Consider the following 13,278-nt stretch of genomic DNA (forward strand, 5'->3'; position numbering starts at 1 on the left):
ATGCTCTTGAATAACTAATTCTTTTAACTTCATTAATTTTCTTAAATAAAAACATTAAATGTATAAGGAATATTTAATAACTTAGTTCTACTATAAATCAAGAGTTCTCATATTTGGGGATTTTATGGACAGAAAATGCTCAAATAAAATATAATTGGTATTTTCCCAGTAACAGCAATAAAACAATAAAACAATTAAACAAAAACAACAAAACAAATGAATACAACTGTCATTATGTAACTATAATTTAACAAAAGCAATGTTGTTTGATATCAATGTATAACAGTTGTGACCTTAGAATAAAGGATGATCCTATGAATTGATTAACTCTAGGCTTATGAAAAGCTCACTACTTTGTAAATGTATTTTATTTTGCCACATCCATAAAAATTTAGTCAAGAACTGCATTGGTTCAGAGACTGATATCTGATCACTACTATTCTAAAATGCTAAGTGCATATTTTACTTGCACAAAGGGAGCTTAGTAAATTAAGCCTTAATAATTTCCTGTGCTAAGCTCTAATTTTCTTATGTGTGAAATGAACATAAAAATAGGAACTATCTAATAGAGGTGTTGTGAGAATTCAGTGGGTTAAACACCTATACCCAATGGGCTAATACACTTAAATACTGAAAAAGTAGAGTTTGGATCCTCATTGTATGTAAGATTTGATTCATTTCTAAAATATCCAACTCTCAAATCTACGTTAAATAACTCAAAAGTGAAAAAAAATCCATAAACACATTGAGCTTTAGTTTATGACATGCATGATGTAGTAAGTGTACAACAGGTGAAGTGTACTGATGTCTGCAATTTACTGTGCATTAAAAAAATATGGATTGACAGATAGAGGGATGAATAGATGGATATTCAAGCACAAAGCAAATATAACATAATGATAGCTGTAGAATTTAGGTAGTGGGTATATGTACAATTCTTTCCAATTTTCTATGTGTTTTAAATTAAAAATAATAATATAGAAAAAATTTGAAACTGTACAGAATTTTAAAGAATCTAAAAATTTTTAGTACCTATATGCTACCTATTTAGCAAGCAAAAAATAGTTAAAATAGTAAGCAACCAGATGCAGGCATTGTTCCTACCACTTATCTGGGAATTTCTAAAGTTACAGTTAAGGGCAGGATTTCTACCCCTTGCCTCATAATTGCTAGTCGTGATGGTGCCCCTAAAGGCAAAACCTTGTTTGCCCTGACTCCCACTTCAGCCATGTGTCAGAGGCTGTGGGTGGCCCTTGTGCCTGCAGCACAACTTGGCATCCAGTTCTGACTTACTTGACCAGCCTACGTGTATTTGAAAGGTGGAGTCTTTGGGAGGTGATTGGATCGTGAGGACTCTGTTCTCACAAATGACTGAATTAATTCATTTGTGGATTAATGGGTTGATGATAAATGAGTTATCACAGGAGGGGCACTTGTGGCTTTACAAGGAGAGAAAGTGAGCATGTTATCGCAAGCTCTTGCTCAGCCCTCGCCATGTGATAGCCTGCACCACCTTCCACTCTGCAGAGACCACTACCAAGAAGGTCCTCACTAGATAGGCCCCTGGACCTTGGACTTCCCAGTGTCCAAAACTGTAAGAAGTAAATTTTATTTCTTTAAAAATTACCCAGTTGCAGGTATTCTGTTTTCAGCGACAGAAAACTGACCAATATAGAATCAAAATATGAAATACAACTGTACAGTAATTTATTTTCTATGCACAGATAACAAAGTAAAGATCAATTTTAGGCAAAACAAACTCTGCTTTAAGCTTAGATCTTTTCAGTAAACCTCTGTTTTTCTGAATTATCCAGATAAAAATTGCCATTCTATACTTTATTTCTGTATAAACATAATATCAGAAAGAATACTATTCTTCGATAATATTTGTTTCCACAAAAGGATTAGGCCCATGATGAGGGAAACTTCATCAGGATTAATAGGAGTTGGAAATGGTAACTATAAATTTGTCAACAGGTTATTTAGTGCCCTAAATAGAGTTTAAAAAAAACAAAACAAAACAAAACATAGATCGGAGAATTTGGGGGTTAAAGATACCCTTAGAAATATGCTTTTATGAATGAGAAAACTAATGTCCAAAAAATTTAAATGTGTCACTTCTCAAGTCCATTTCAGGTCCAATTAAATGGAAGAGTCGGTCCATACAGTACATCTCCCACACCATACTGCCAATCACTCTGCAGGGTTGCATTATTTTGCTATGTAGAAACAGGACTTTAGAAGGAAATCCATATAGAAAATCATTTATGTTAATATGGATAGATGTCTGTTTACATTCAGGGAATAGTAAAAGATTATATTTAGTTTTGAATTATTTGCATGAGGTTTATGCAATTTACATATAGATTACAAATCATATATCTTACCAAGCACAATAGGGAAGACTTAAGAGTGCTATAGAATCCTTCATCCTGATTTTCTTGGCTTAAGAAGACTTAAGTAAGAATTCAATACATAAAATATTCATTGTGTGTTAGGCATTCTGCAAGGTGCTTCAAGGTACACAAAAACCCTGTCCTCAAGAAGTCGACAGTCTACTAGATGGGGAAGATACTGGTATGTAAATAACATTTACAGAGTTGTGTTTTGCAAGCTGGATCAGAGGAGGGAAAAACTGGGAGGAGGCACTTTGGCAAAATATAGGGGAAAAGCAGAGGGACTGAGAGACTGGGCAGTTGATGTTGGGAGAGAGGGGTCGGCTGCTGCAGGCAAAGAAGAAACGTTTTGATTCAAAACCTGAGAATTCTAGTGGATCAATTCCTCTTCCTCTCCCATTCTCTCACTACCCCTTTATACATTAACAAAAACAATTAAAAATGATGAGTTTAAGTGCAAAGAAACTGCCATAACATCAACGTCAACAAACCTGTCCCCCTCCTAGTATCTTGAATATTTCCCCCAAGCCAAATCCAGGGAGTCATCATAGATCGTTCCTTGGCCTTCAACCTCCACATTCCATCATTCAAATTCCAATAATACTACCTGTAAAACAGCTATATTTTAATCCACACCACACTGTTCCTGCCCTCCTCCTCTGTTTCATTTGGACTACTGTACTGGGTCTACTGTCTCCAACTCTCTATTTTGCTTTCCAGGATCTTACAGAATAGGAGTTAACACAGACAAAATAAAATCTGAGTTCAACTGCATGTCACTATGGTATTTTGTGATCTGATCCTTATCAGTATCATCTTACCTTCTACCACTTCCTTTTCTGCTCTACTTCCACCTTTATTCTCCAAGAATATTGAAGATTTGTAGTTCCAGGAACATGCCATAGTTTTGCACTCCTGCACCTTTTCACTTGTCGAATACTAGCTAACAGGCAACGCTCTTTTTAGATCACATAACTGCACTGGGGAGTTAATGAATAAATAAATGAATTTATTGTAGCCTTTCTTGGCATTTTTCAGTATCTCAAATAGTATGTGTTTTGTTCTTCTAAATGGTTCTTAAATAGATGGGTCATTTAAACAACTGTGCACTGGTACTGTGTTAGTCACTGTGATAACAAGGACAGATCATTTATAATCTCTGCACAACAAGATAGCATAAACTATTCAGAACAACTTAGAAATATAAAATACTTTATTTAAGGTTATAGCCTATAGTATGATATATTAGCTATTGATAGTGTGTAACAGGAACTTGACAAACACTAAAAACAAGGAAGGAAAAAAAGCAGGAAATCAAACAAGCAAGAGAATGAAAGAGACAGAAAAAATTTGAATTTAAAGTCCAAGGGGTATGGTCTTTTCACATATTTTTAACCCAAGAAAGTCTTGTATAAACAATATTTTAAAAGAAAACTCAGTATGTAAAGGAAACATGTTATTCATTTCATTAGGTCTATACATACTTACTGATCACTTCCTACATGCTTGTACTGTTTAGGGATAGAGACATAGCAAAGAAGAAGACAGATAAGTTCCCTGTCATCACAGAGCTTTATTTCTAGCAGAGAAAATACCTACAAGAGAAATTTCCAGATGGTGTAAGTAATATGAAAATAATAAAGCAGGATAATATGATTGAGAATGACAGAGAAGGGGTTTGGCTACTTTTGATAAGGTGATTGAGGCAACCTGAGAAGGACGTAATGCTTGAGCTGAGACCTGGATAAATGAGGAGCAATCCAGGCAGAGAAAGTATCACATGCACAGGCCCTGCAGTGGAAACAAACTTAAGTTCAAGAAAGGACTGAAGGAAAATGAGGGAGAGGGTGCATGGTAGAAAATGGGGATAAAGTGATTGGCTCAGAGATGTAGGGATGAATAGGCCTTTTTATGAATTGATGGGAAGCTAATGGAGAGTAGATGGTAGGCACAAATATGGTTGTTGTTGAAGGAAGAGGGGGCCGTCACTGTGAACATACTCTGAGGACTGTGAAGTTCCTCCCATTTCTCATGCCTGCACATCACAAAAATGGCATTAGTTAGACCCCATTGCCCTGTTTTCCACCAATGGCTTATGTAATTTAATGGTGCTCAGCTCAAACAAATTTCTTGAGCACCTATTATGTGCCCATGACTGAGCTCAGCGATAGAGATACAGCGATGAAAGACCTGGTTCTTGTCTTAGTGATTATACAACATAGAGGGAAAGGCAGGCACATTAACACAATTTTAGATAATATATAAAGTGCTACGGTGGAGATACTGAAAGATTGAGGTGAAGATCAATTATCCTATGCTGGTGGTTTGGGAAAGTTTCCTAAAGAAGTAACACCTGAGGTCCTGGTTAATTAACCAGACAAAAAAGGGTATTCCAAGCATAAGCCGGAGAGAAAAACATTTTCACTTAGATGGTACAAAGAAGGTCTTTCAGTCAGTACTAATAAAGCTTAAAGTATGAACTGGAAACCAGTGGGAAACAAGGGTAGGGACATAAACAAATACATAAAGAAAGGTTTCAAAGCTATTTCAGCAAACACTATCCAGAGCTCAGTTAAAGGCCATTGATGGGTGTTGAAGAGTAGATAGGGCCTAGTCAGAATTGTAGTTTAAATAGATCTCTGGCAGCTGGTGGAGAACATATTGGACATATTTTTTCCCCTGCTACCATTCTGGAAGAGAATTGCTTTCCTAGAAATGCCAAACCTCTTCTCAGTTCTTTAAACACATTTTAATCATGACAGAACAGTTTAAAGAAACTTACCTAATATTTTCCTCATAGTCTCCAACATTTTTCTTTTCTAAATTCACTTTATAGTTTCATTGCATTATGTCAAGGAGGAAGAATAAAAAAAGTGGCTTTTGGTTCACCTTATTAGCCAGACATTCTGCTAACATAAGCCCAAGATGTCCTTACTTTTCTAATATTACTCATGTCTTAGATTCCAAGACTGCAGTGAATTCACCTGACCCAGATATGACAGGAGACACTTACTGATGGATATTTGCAACCTTTCTGCATCTCTCTTCTGAAAATCTTTACTCTTCTTCTGATTTGATTGCATAACTGGAAATTAAATGGAAAGTCATACCTTCCTAAAAAAGCTCATGATTTAAAATTTTGCATTTCTTTTACCTGAGGGTATCCATTGTCATCTTACACATCCTATGGTTCCACTGACCTTTGGGCAACACTCTGAAGCACGGCTCTCTGTTCAAGGCAGCACACACCTGTGATGAGGATGCAGGTCTCAGGGGGATGTTTCAGTGTCTGTATTGGATTCTAATTGCTACTCTGCCTGGAAACTTCCAATATCTTCAGAATCATAGCCCAGCTTGAAGTCTTAGCCAATACTTATGTGCATGTTTCATTGGTATTATAAATCAACTACCATCCCATTCACCTGGACATTCACCTGTCATCACTGGAGTAATTCTTTGAAGAACCTGTGCTTCTGCCATTTTGTATTCACAGTTAGACATAAGTAGGAATTAAAACATGATACCATTTGCAAGTACATTTCTCTAGAGAGAAGATAGAAAGTTTTTTTTCTATTTTATCATCCACGAACTTATTTTTATATACTAGAGAGTAATGATTAAGTTTTTGCATAATTTTATCCAGACAGAGATAAAGATAGTTAGAGGGTTAATCTTTAAATTCTTTGTTTTCTCTACTTTCTTCTTTGCAGCATTTGCTGTTCCCACCTTCTTCCATATCAAAGCCATTACATGTCATTGATACCATCCTTCAATCTAGGCCAAGTATTCTTATGCTTTTGTCTCAAAGGACTCACTTGCATGAATGTGTTCATATTAACTTGTTTGTTTGTCCCTTCATTATTTTATTAATTTGCTGAATTATTAAACTTCTTTCTCTCTAATCAAAGCTTGAAAGACAATCTAGAACCATTAAAAGGCCCTGGATTAGCCACCAGAGCCTTGGATGCAATTCCTAGCTTTGCAACTAGTTGTGTGAATCTGGAAGATAATTTAGCCTCCTTGGACATTTGTGTACTCATCTAAAAATGGAATGGACTGAATCAGTAGCCACTTACCTTAATTAGGTCATAAGCTGCTCACAGAATCTAATAGCTATAAACTCACTCCCCTGAAAAGAAAAAAAATGCTTATATCCACATACATGAAATATTTTGGATGTTATTTCTTGGGGCTCATGGAATCCTAAAATCTGTGGATAAATGCTTCGGAGATTCTTAGGCTCTGCTTAAGAGCCATTGAAGTAGATAATCTCTACTTTCATAGTTCCATAAGCCCTTGCTACTCAACGTGTAGTTCACAGAGCAGCAGTTCACTTGGGAATTTGTTAGAAATCCCACATCCTACCCCAGACCTATCGGATAAGAGTCTGCATCCTAACAATATTTTCAGGTGATTCATATGAACATCAAAGTTTGAGGAGCACAGCTGTCAAGTTTGGCTTAAATTATTATGTTATGTTTGAGTTAATGAAAATTATGATTAAGTGTACATGGTATTTGGGAAAGCTATCACCACTACTCACCCTACTGACAAGATAGGAAGAAAAAGACCAAAAAGATAGTTTAGCCAAGTAATTCTACTGACAGTCATTTATGTGAACCACTTAGCATTTATGCCTAATAATCATGCAGCACAATAATGATGATGCACTCTATGGATAGATTCAATGTGTCAGATTAGCATTGCTCTAGGTTTTATTTAATTATAGTAGCAAATTTCAGACACATAATTAGTCTTCATGATTTGTTATTCTTACAACATGGAAATATGCTCAGAACCTTTCAAATTAAGGCAAATACTATTTTAAAAGGATGTCTTGAAGATGAAAATTAAGCTTTTAATACTAAATGATTTAGTATTTATATAGGACATCTATTCTGAAGTAAAAATAGTTTGGCTCAAAACATATAAGAGAAATTTAAAACCATAGTGTTCATTTGCAAATATTGGACTTGAAACATCATATTATAGCTGCCTAAAATTAAAGTAACTTTCGAAGTTGTCCTCTGTAGAACTAATGCCACATTAGTCCACAAAACTGTGAGCTCTTATATTTCAAAAATGACCTCTTAGAATGGAAGAAACTAAATTTATTAGGAGCATGGGAGATATATGGATTAAGAGATAATAGAAAACTGAATAAGATAGAAGAGAAAATAAAGTTATGGGTAGCAAAGAAGGTAGAGAAGAGATGAAAAGAGTAAGAATCTTCATGCGTAAATGCAGTGACATTTACTGATCCAAGAAAAGAAACAGGGGAGGAGATAACATGGTTTCAAGATGTTCATGCACTTTTTTGTCATACCAATAATAGTAACTCAATAATGTTCTTAAAATAGAATCTCTCCTCTCTCGCTCTTTCTTTTTCTCTCTTTTTCTCTCTTTTTCTGTCTCTCTTCCTCCTTCCTCCCTTCTTCTCTCCCTCTCCTCATATGTGTTGTAGTGCATTTGGGTATTCCTGAAAAGGCATAATTCATTAGGGAAGATGGCTACATCATTTTTTTCCCAAAAAACACTTCTTATTTTTAGTAAATCTATGACCTCATTTTGAGTTTATCAAGGTGGTTACTCATTGTCTCTGATCAGAGCCTTTAGAAAAGTGTAGCTCATTTGCCTATGTCCTCTTATTTAAGTCATTTGCTTATCTCTTTTTATCCAAGCCAGTGGTCCTTTCTAGTTCCCAGTCCATTTATCTCATGCTTCTGCTTTGTGAGTTGCTCCAAAACAGAACTTTCTTATAAACTAAAAAGTTGAAAGAGCAAGAGAAATCATGGCTAATTTCTTTCCTCACCTCCAGGTAAGGTTTTTTTTTTCTTTTTCTTTTGTGACTGGCCGTTAGGGGGATCTAAACCTGTGACCTTGGAGTTATAAGGCTGCATTCAAACCAACTGAGCTAACCAGCCAGCCCATATAAGAGTTTTGTTAACTTTCTTTGCATCTACTAAACAAGTTCTCTGAGTTCAATGTAAGGTCAATGCTGGGGCCCAGGGAGGCATAATTTAGGGTGTAAGAATGTAGATGGTGGTTTCCTAATCACACAACTAAATTGCCCCTAAAATAATAAGTGTCTTACAAGGAGCCGTTCTGTTCTGTTGCATTTCACATTGATTCATGACAGTTGATTCATTTGCTGATCTAGAGTGTTTATTTTGCACTGAAACATTCACATACTAATTTAATAGATGTTTGTTGAATAAAGACAATAGTTCAAGAAAGTAATGTGAGAGCGCGCACTGTTCCATTTATGAATTATACTTTACAGTCCGTTTAGGTATTGATTTTTTTTTTCCTGCTTTTTTTGCTCTGCAAGGTTGATTTCTTGTTGGATATAATTTCTAAGGTAAAGCAGGGATTAAATAGGTAATAGGTTTTTATAGTGCCTAATGTCGAATGTAATTATCTTTTAATAATGGTCATAATGATGTTGTACTCTTCTACTACTTATAATAATGATGTAGTTCTACCCCTTCCCAAGTTTGTACAGAGATTGCCGCTGCTCCTGTGCCATAGTTCCATAAGCCCTTGCTACTCAACGTGTAGTTCACAGAGCAGCAGTTCACTTGGGAATTTGTTAGAAATCCCACATCCTACCCCAGACCTATCGGATAAGAGTCTGCATCCTAACAATATTTTCAGGTGATTCATATGAACATCAAAGTTTGAGGAGCACAGCTGTCAAGTTTGGCTTAAATTATTATGTTATGTTTGAGTTAATGAAAATTATGATTAAGTGTACATGGTATTTGGGAAAGCTATCACCACTACTCACCCTACTGACAAGATAGGAAGAAAAAGACCAAAAAGATAGTTTAGCCAAGTAATTCTACTGACAGTCATTTATGTGAACCACTTAGCATTTATGCCTAATAATCATGCAGCACAATAATGATGATGCACTCTATGGATAGATTCAATGTGTCAGATTAGCATTGCTCTAGGTTTTATTTAATTATAGTAGCAAATTTCAGACACATAATTAGTCTTTCAATAAACTTTTTGTGTACTTCAGGAGAATAATTTTAGGATAAAGGGAAATTGACCTTGGACAGTTTTCCAGGGATTTGGACAATTTCCAGACAATGTAATTAATTGTGATATGTATGTTTTCTGGACCCTGCTGTTTCAATTGAATGAGGAGTCATTCCCTTTTATAAGCAACTTTATTCTATCTATGAATTGTTACACCCCATTTTACAGTCAGGAAAATGTTCCTATTCAATAGAAGTTTACTACCTGTTTATCAGCTTTAATTAATGATCAAAAGGTCTGTGAATCCTAGGCATATGGTGACGTAAGCTAAAAAGTATTGCAATTACTTTTTCTTCGGTGAAATTCAACCAAATATATTCAAAATCTTAGAACAAAGCTCAACAGTGGTTATGAAACTACTGATAACAAATGGGCTTTCAAAATTGTTCATACCTTTACTAGCAGAGTCGTTTGCTTTTAAACTTCACTTCTTTTCATCTGCATAAGGTGTAATTAATTATACAGAATTTCAAGCCCCACTGCAGAGAGCTGAAAACCACATGTAATTGTTCTTAATAGGTTGGATTTTTTTTCCTGGTTAGCATCATAGAAACTTCTTTCTGGGAATCAAAAAAATTGTCATGCCGAGTTGAACAGGATGCAAATTTAGCCTGAAGTTTTCCTACAATTGCTCTAATAATATGTACTGTTCATCTACTCCTCAGGTTGCCATTAGGAATAAAAGCATATTATCTCAGTAGGATGCTGTTATCTCTCTGGTTTCACAGCCTTCCTACAGACAGGGCCTGGCTTAAACTGGGAACCTGAGACATCGTGAGACCACATGGACACAGAGATAATAATGAAGTGACTTCAAGTTTTCATAACCTGGTTAAGAACACGCAATTCTGAATATAGAAAACATTGGCAAATTTTATTGGCTACTTTCATGTATAAAATATTATATTAAATTTCCCTCTACTACATTTATTTTTAACATGAAATTTCCAAACATTTTTCAAAGAATCTTTTCAACTAGCTATCTAGGAGAGTACAATTTAAAGAAGTACTGTACTCTGGATTTACTCAGATATTTAATATGCAATATACAAGCATATTTGTGTACAGGCATACCTCATTTTATTGCACTTTGCTTTATTGCACTTTACAGATATTGTGTTTTTCACAAATTTGAGATTTGTGGTAACCTTGCATCAAGCAAGTCTATTGGCACCTTTTTTCCAACAGCACATGCTCGCTTCATGTCTGTGTGTCACATCTTGGTAATTCTCTCAATATTTCAAACTTTCTCACTATTATTATATTTGCTGTGATGATCTGTGGTCAGTGATCTTGGATGTTAGTACCATAATTGTTGTGGGGTGCCATGAACCATGCCCGTATAAGACAGCAAACTGAATCAATAGATGTGTATGTTCTGACTGCTCCACCAAATGGCTGTTCACCCGTCTCTCTCCCTCTTCTTGGGCCTCCCTATTCGCTGAGACACAACAATATTAAAATTAGGCAAATTAACAACCCTACAATGCCCTCTAAGTGTCCAAGTGAAAGTAACAGCCGCACGCCTCTCACTTTAAATCAAAAACTAGAAATGATAAAGCTTGGTGAGGAAGGCATTTTGAAAGCCAACTTAGGCTGAAAGCTAGGTCTCTTGTGCCAAACAGCATGTGTAATTATGCGTGTGTACATGTATATAAGCATTTGACTGTGCGTACATTTGTACTGTATTTGTATATTTGCCTGGTTGTTTCTGTGTACATAAGTACGAATACGTGGGTGTGTATTTGAGTGTGTATATGTGTGTTTATATTTTGGTATATCAGAAGACCGAATAAAGACAATAGTTCAAGAAAGTAATGTGAGAGCGCGCACTGTTCCATTTATGAATTATACTTTACAGTCCGTTTAGGTATTGATTTTTTTTTTCCTGCTTTTTTTGCTCTGCAAGGTTGATTTCTTGTTGGATATAATTTCTAAGTTGATTTGAAAGTATATAGCTTGTCCACATTTGGTTTGAAAAATAAACTTTCTAATATATTCTGTGATGTTCATATACCTGGTCTATGTCAATAAACTTTTTGTGTACTTCAGGAGAATAATTTTAGGATAAAGGGAAATTGACCTTGGACAGTTTTCCAGGGATTTGGACAATTTCCAGACAATGTAATTAATTGTGATATGTATGTTTTCTGGACCCTGCTGTTTCAATTGAATGAGGAGTCATTCCCTTTTATAAGCAACTTTATTCTATCTATGAATTGTTACACCCCATTTTACAGTCAGGAAAATGTTCCTATTCAATAGAAGTTTACTACCTGTTTATCAGCTTTAATTAATGATCAAAAGGTCTGTGAATCCTAGGCATATGGTGACGTAAGCTAAAAAGTATTGCAATTACTTTTTCTTCGGTGAAATTCAACCAAATATATTCAAAATCTTAGAACAAAGCTCAACAGTGGTTATGAAACTACTGATAACAAATGGGCTTTCAAAATTGTTCATACCTTTACTAGCAGAGTCGTTTGCTTTTAAACTTCACTTCTTTTCATCTGCATAAGGTGTAATTAATTATACAGAATTTCAAGCCCCACTGCAGAGAGCTGAAAACCACATGTAATTGTTCTTAATAGGTTGGATTTTTTTTCCTGGTTAGCATCATAGAAACTTCTTTCTGGGAATCAAAAAAATTGTCATGCCGAGTTGAACAGGATGCAAATTTAGCCTTTAGCCAAGTTGTGAATGCAAACAAAAAAGTTATTGAAGGAAATTAAATATGCAACTCTAGTGAACACACGAATGATAAGAAAGAGAAACAATCTTGTTGATGATATGGAAAAAGTCTGAGTAGTCGAGATAGAAAATCAAACCAGCCACAACTGGTTCAGGAGGTTTGAGGAAAGATGCCATTTTTATAACATACAAGTGCAAGGGGAAGCAGCAAGTGCTGATGTAGAAGCTGCAGCGAGTGATCCAGGTGATCGAGCTGAGATCATTGATGAAGGTGGCTACACTTAGCAACAGATTTTCAGTGTAGACAAAACAACCTTATATTGGGTGGAAGCAGATACCGTCTAGGACTTTCACAGCTAGAGAGTAGAAATCAATGCCTGTCTTCAAAGCCTCAAAAGACAGGCCGACCCTCTTGTTGGGGGCTAATGGAGCTGCTGAAAATCCTAGAGCCTTTAAGAATTATGCTAAATCTTCTCTGCCTGTGCTCTAAAAACGAACCAACAAAGCATGGATGACAGTGCATCTGTTTATACTGTTTATAGCATGGTTTACTAAATATTTTAAGCCCACTGTTGACAACTACTGCTCAGAAAGGAATAAAAAAGGACTCCTTCCAAAATATTGCTGCTCATTGACAATGCACCTAGTCACCTAGGAGCTCTGATGGAGATGTACAAGGAGATTAATGTTTTCATGTCTGCTAACATACATTCAGTCTTCAGCTCATGGATCAAGGAGTAAATTTGACTTTCAAGTGCCTTATTTAAAAAATACATTTTATAAGACTATAGCTGCCATAGATAGTGACTTCTCTGATGGATCTGGGTAACAAATTGAAAACTTTCTGGAAAGGATTCACTACTCTAGATGCCATTAAGAACTTTCATGATTCATGAGAGAATGTCAAAATATCAACATTAGCAGGAGTTTGGAAAAAGTTGATTTAAACCCTCATGGATGACCCAGAGGGATTTTAAGACTTCTAGGGGGAAGTAACTGCAGATGGGGTAGAAATAGTAAGAGAATTAAAACTGGAGACTGAAGATGTGTCTGAATTGCTACAATCTCATAATGAAACTTTAACAGATGAGGAGTTGCTTCTTAAAGATGAACAAAGGAAGTGGTTTCTTGAGATGGAATT

This window comes from Galeopterus variegatus, unplaced genomic scaffold, assembly GCF_000696425.1.
Source record: "Galeopterus variegatus unplaced genomic scaffold, G_variegatus-3.0.2 Scaffold916, whole genome shotgun sequence".
Lineage (NCBI taxonomy): Eukaryota > Metazoa > Chordata > Mammalia > Dermoptera > Cynocephalidae > Galeopterus > Galeopterus variegatus.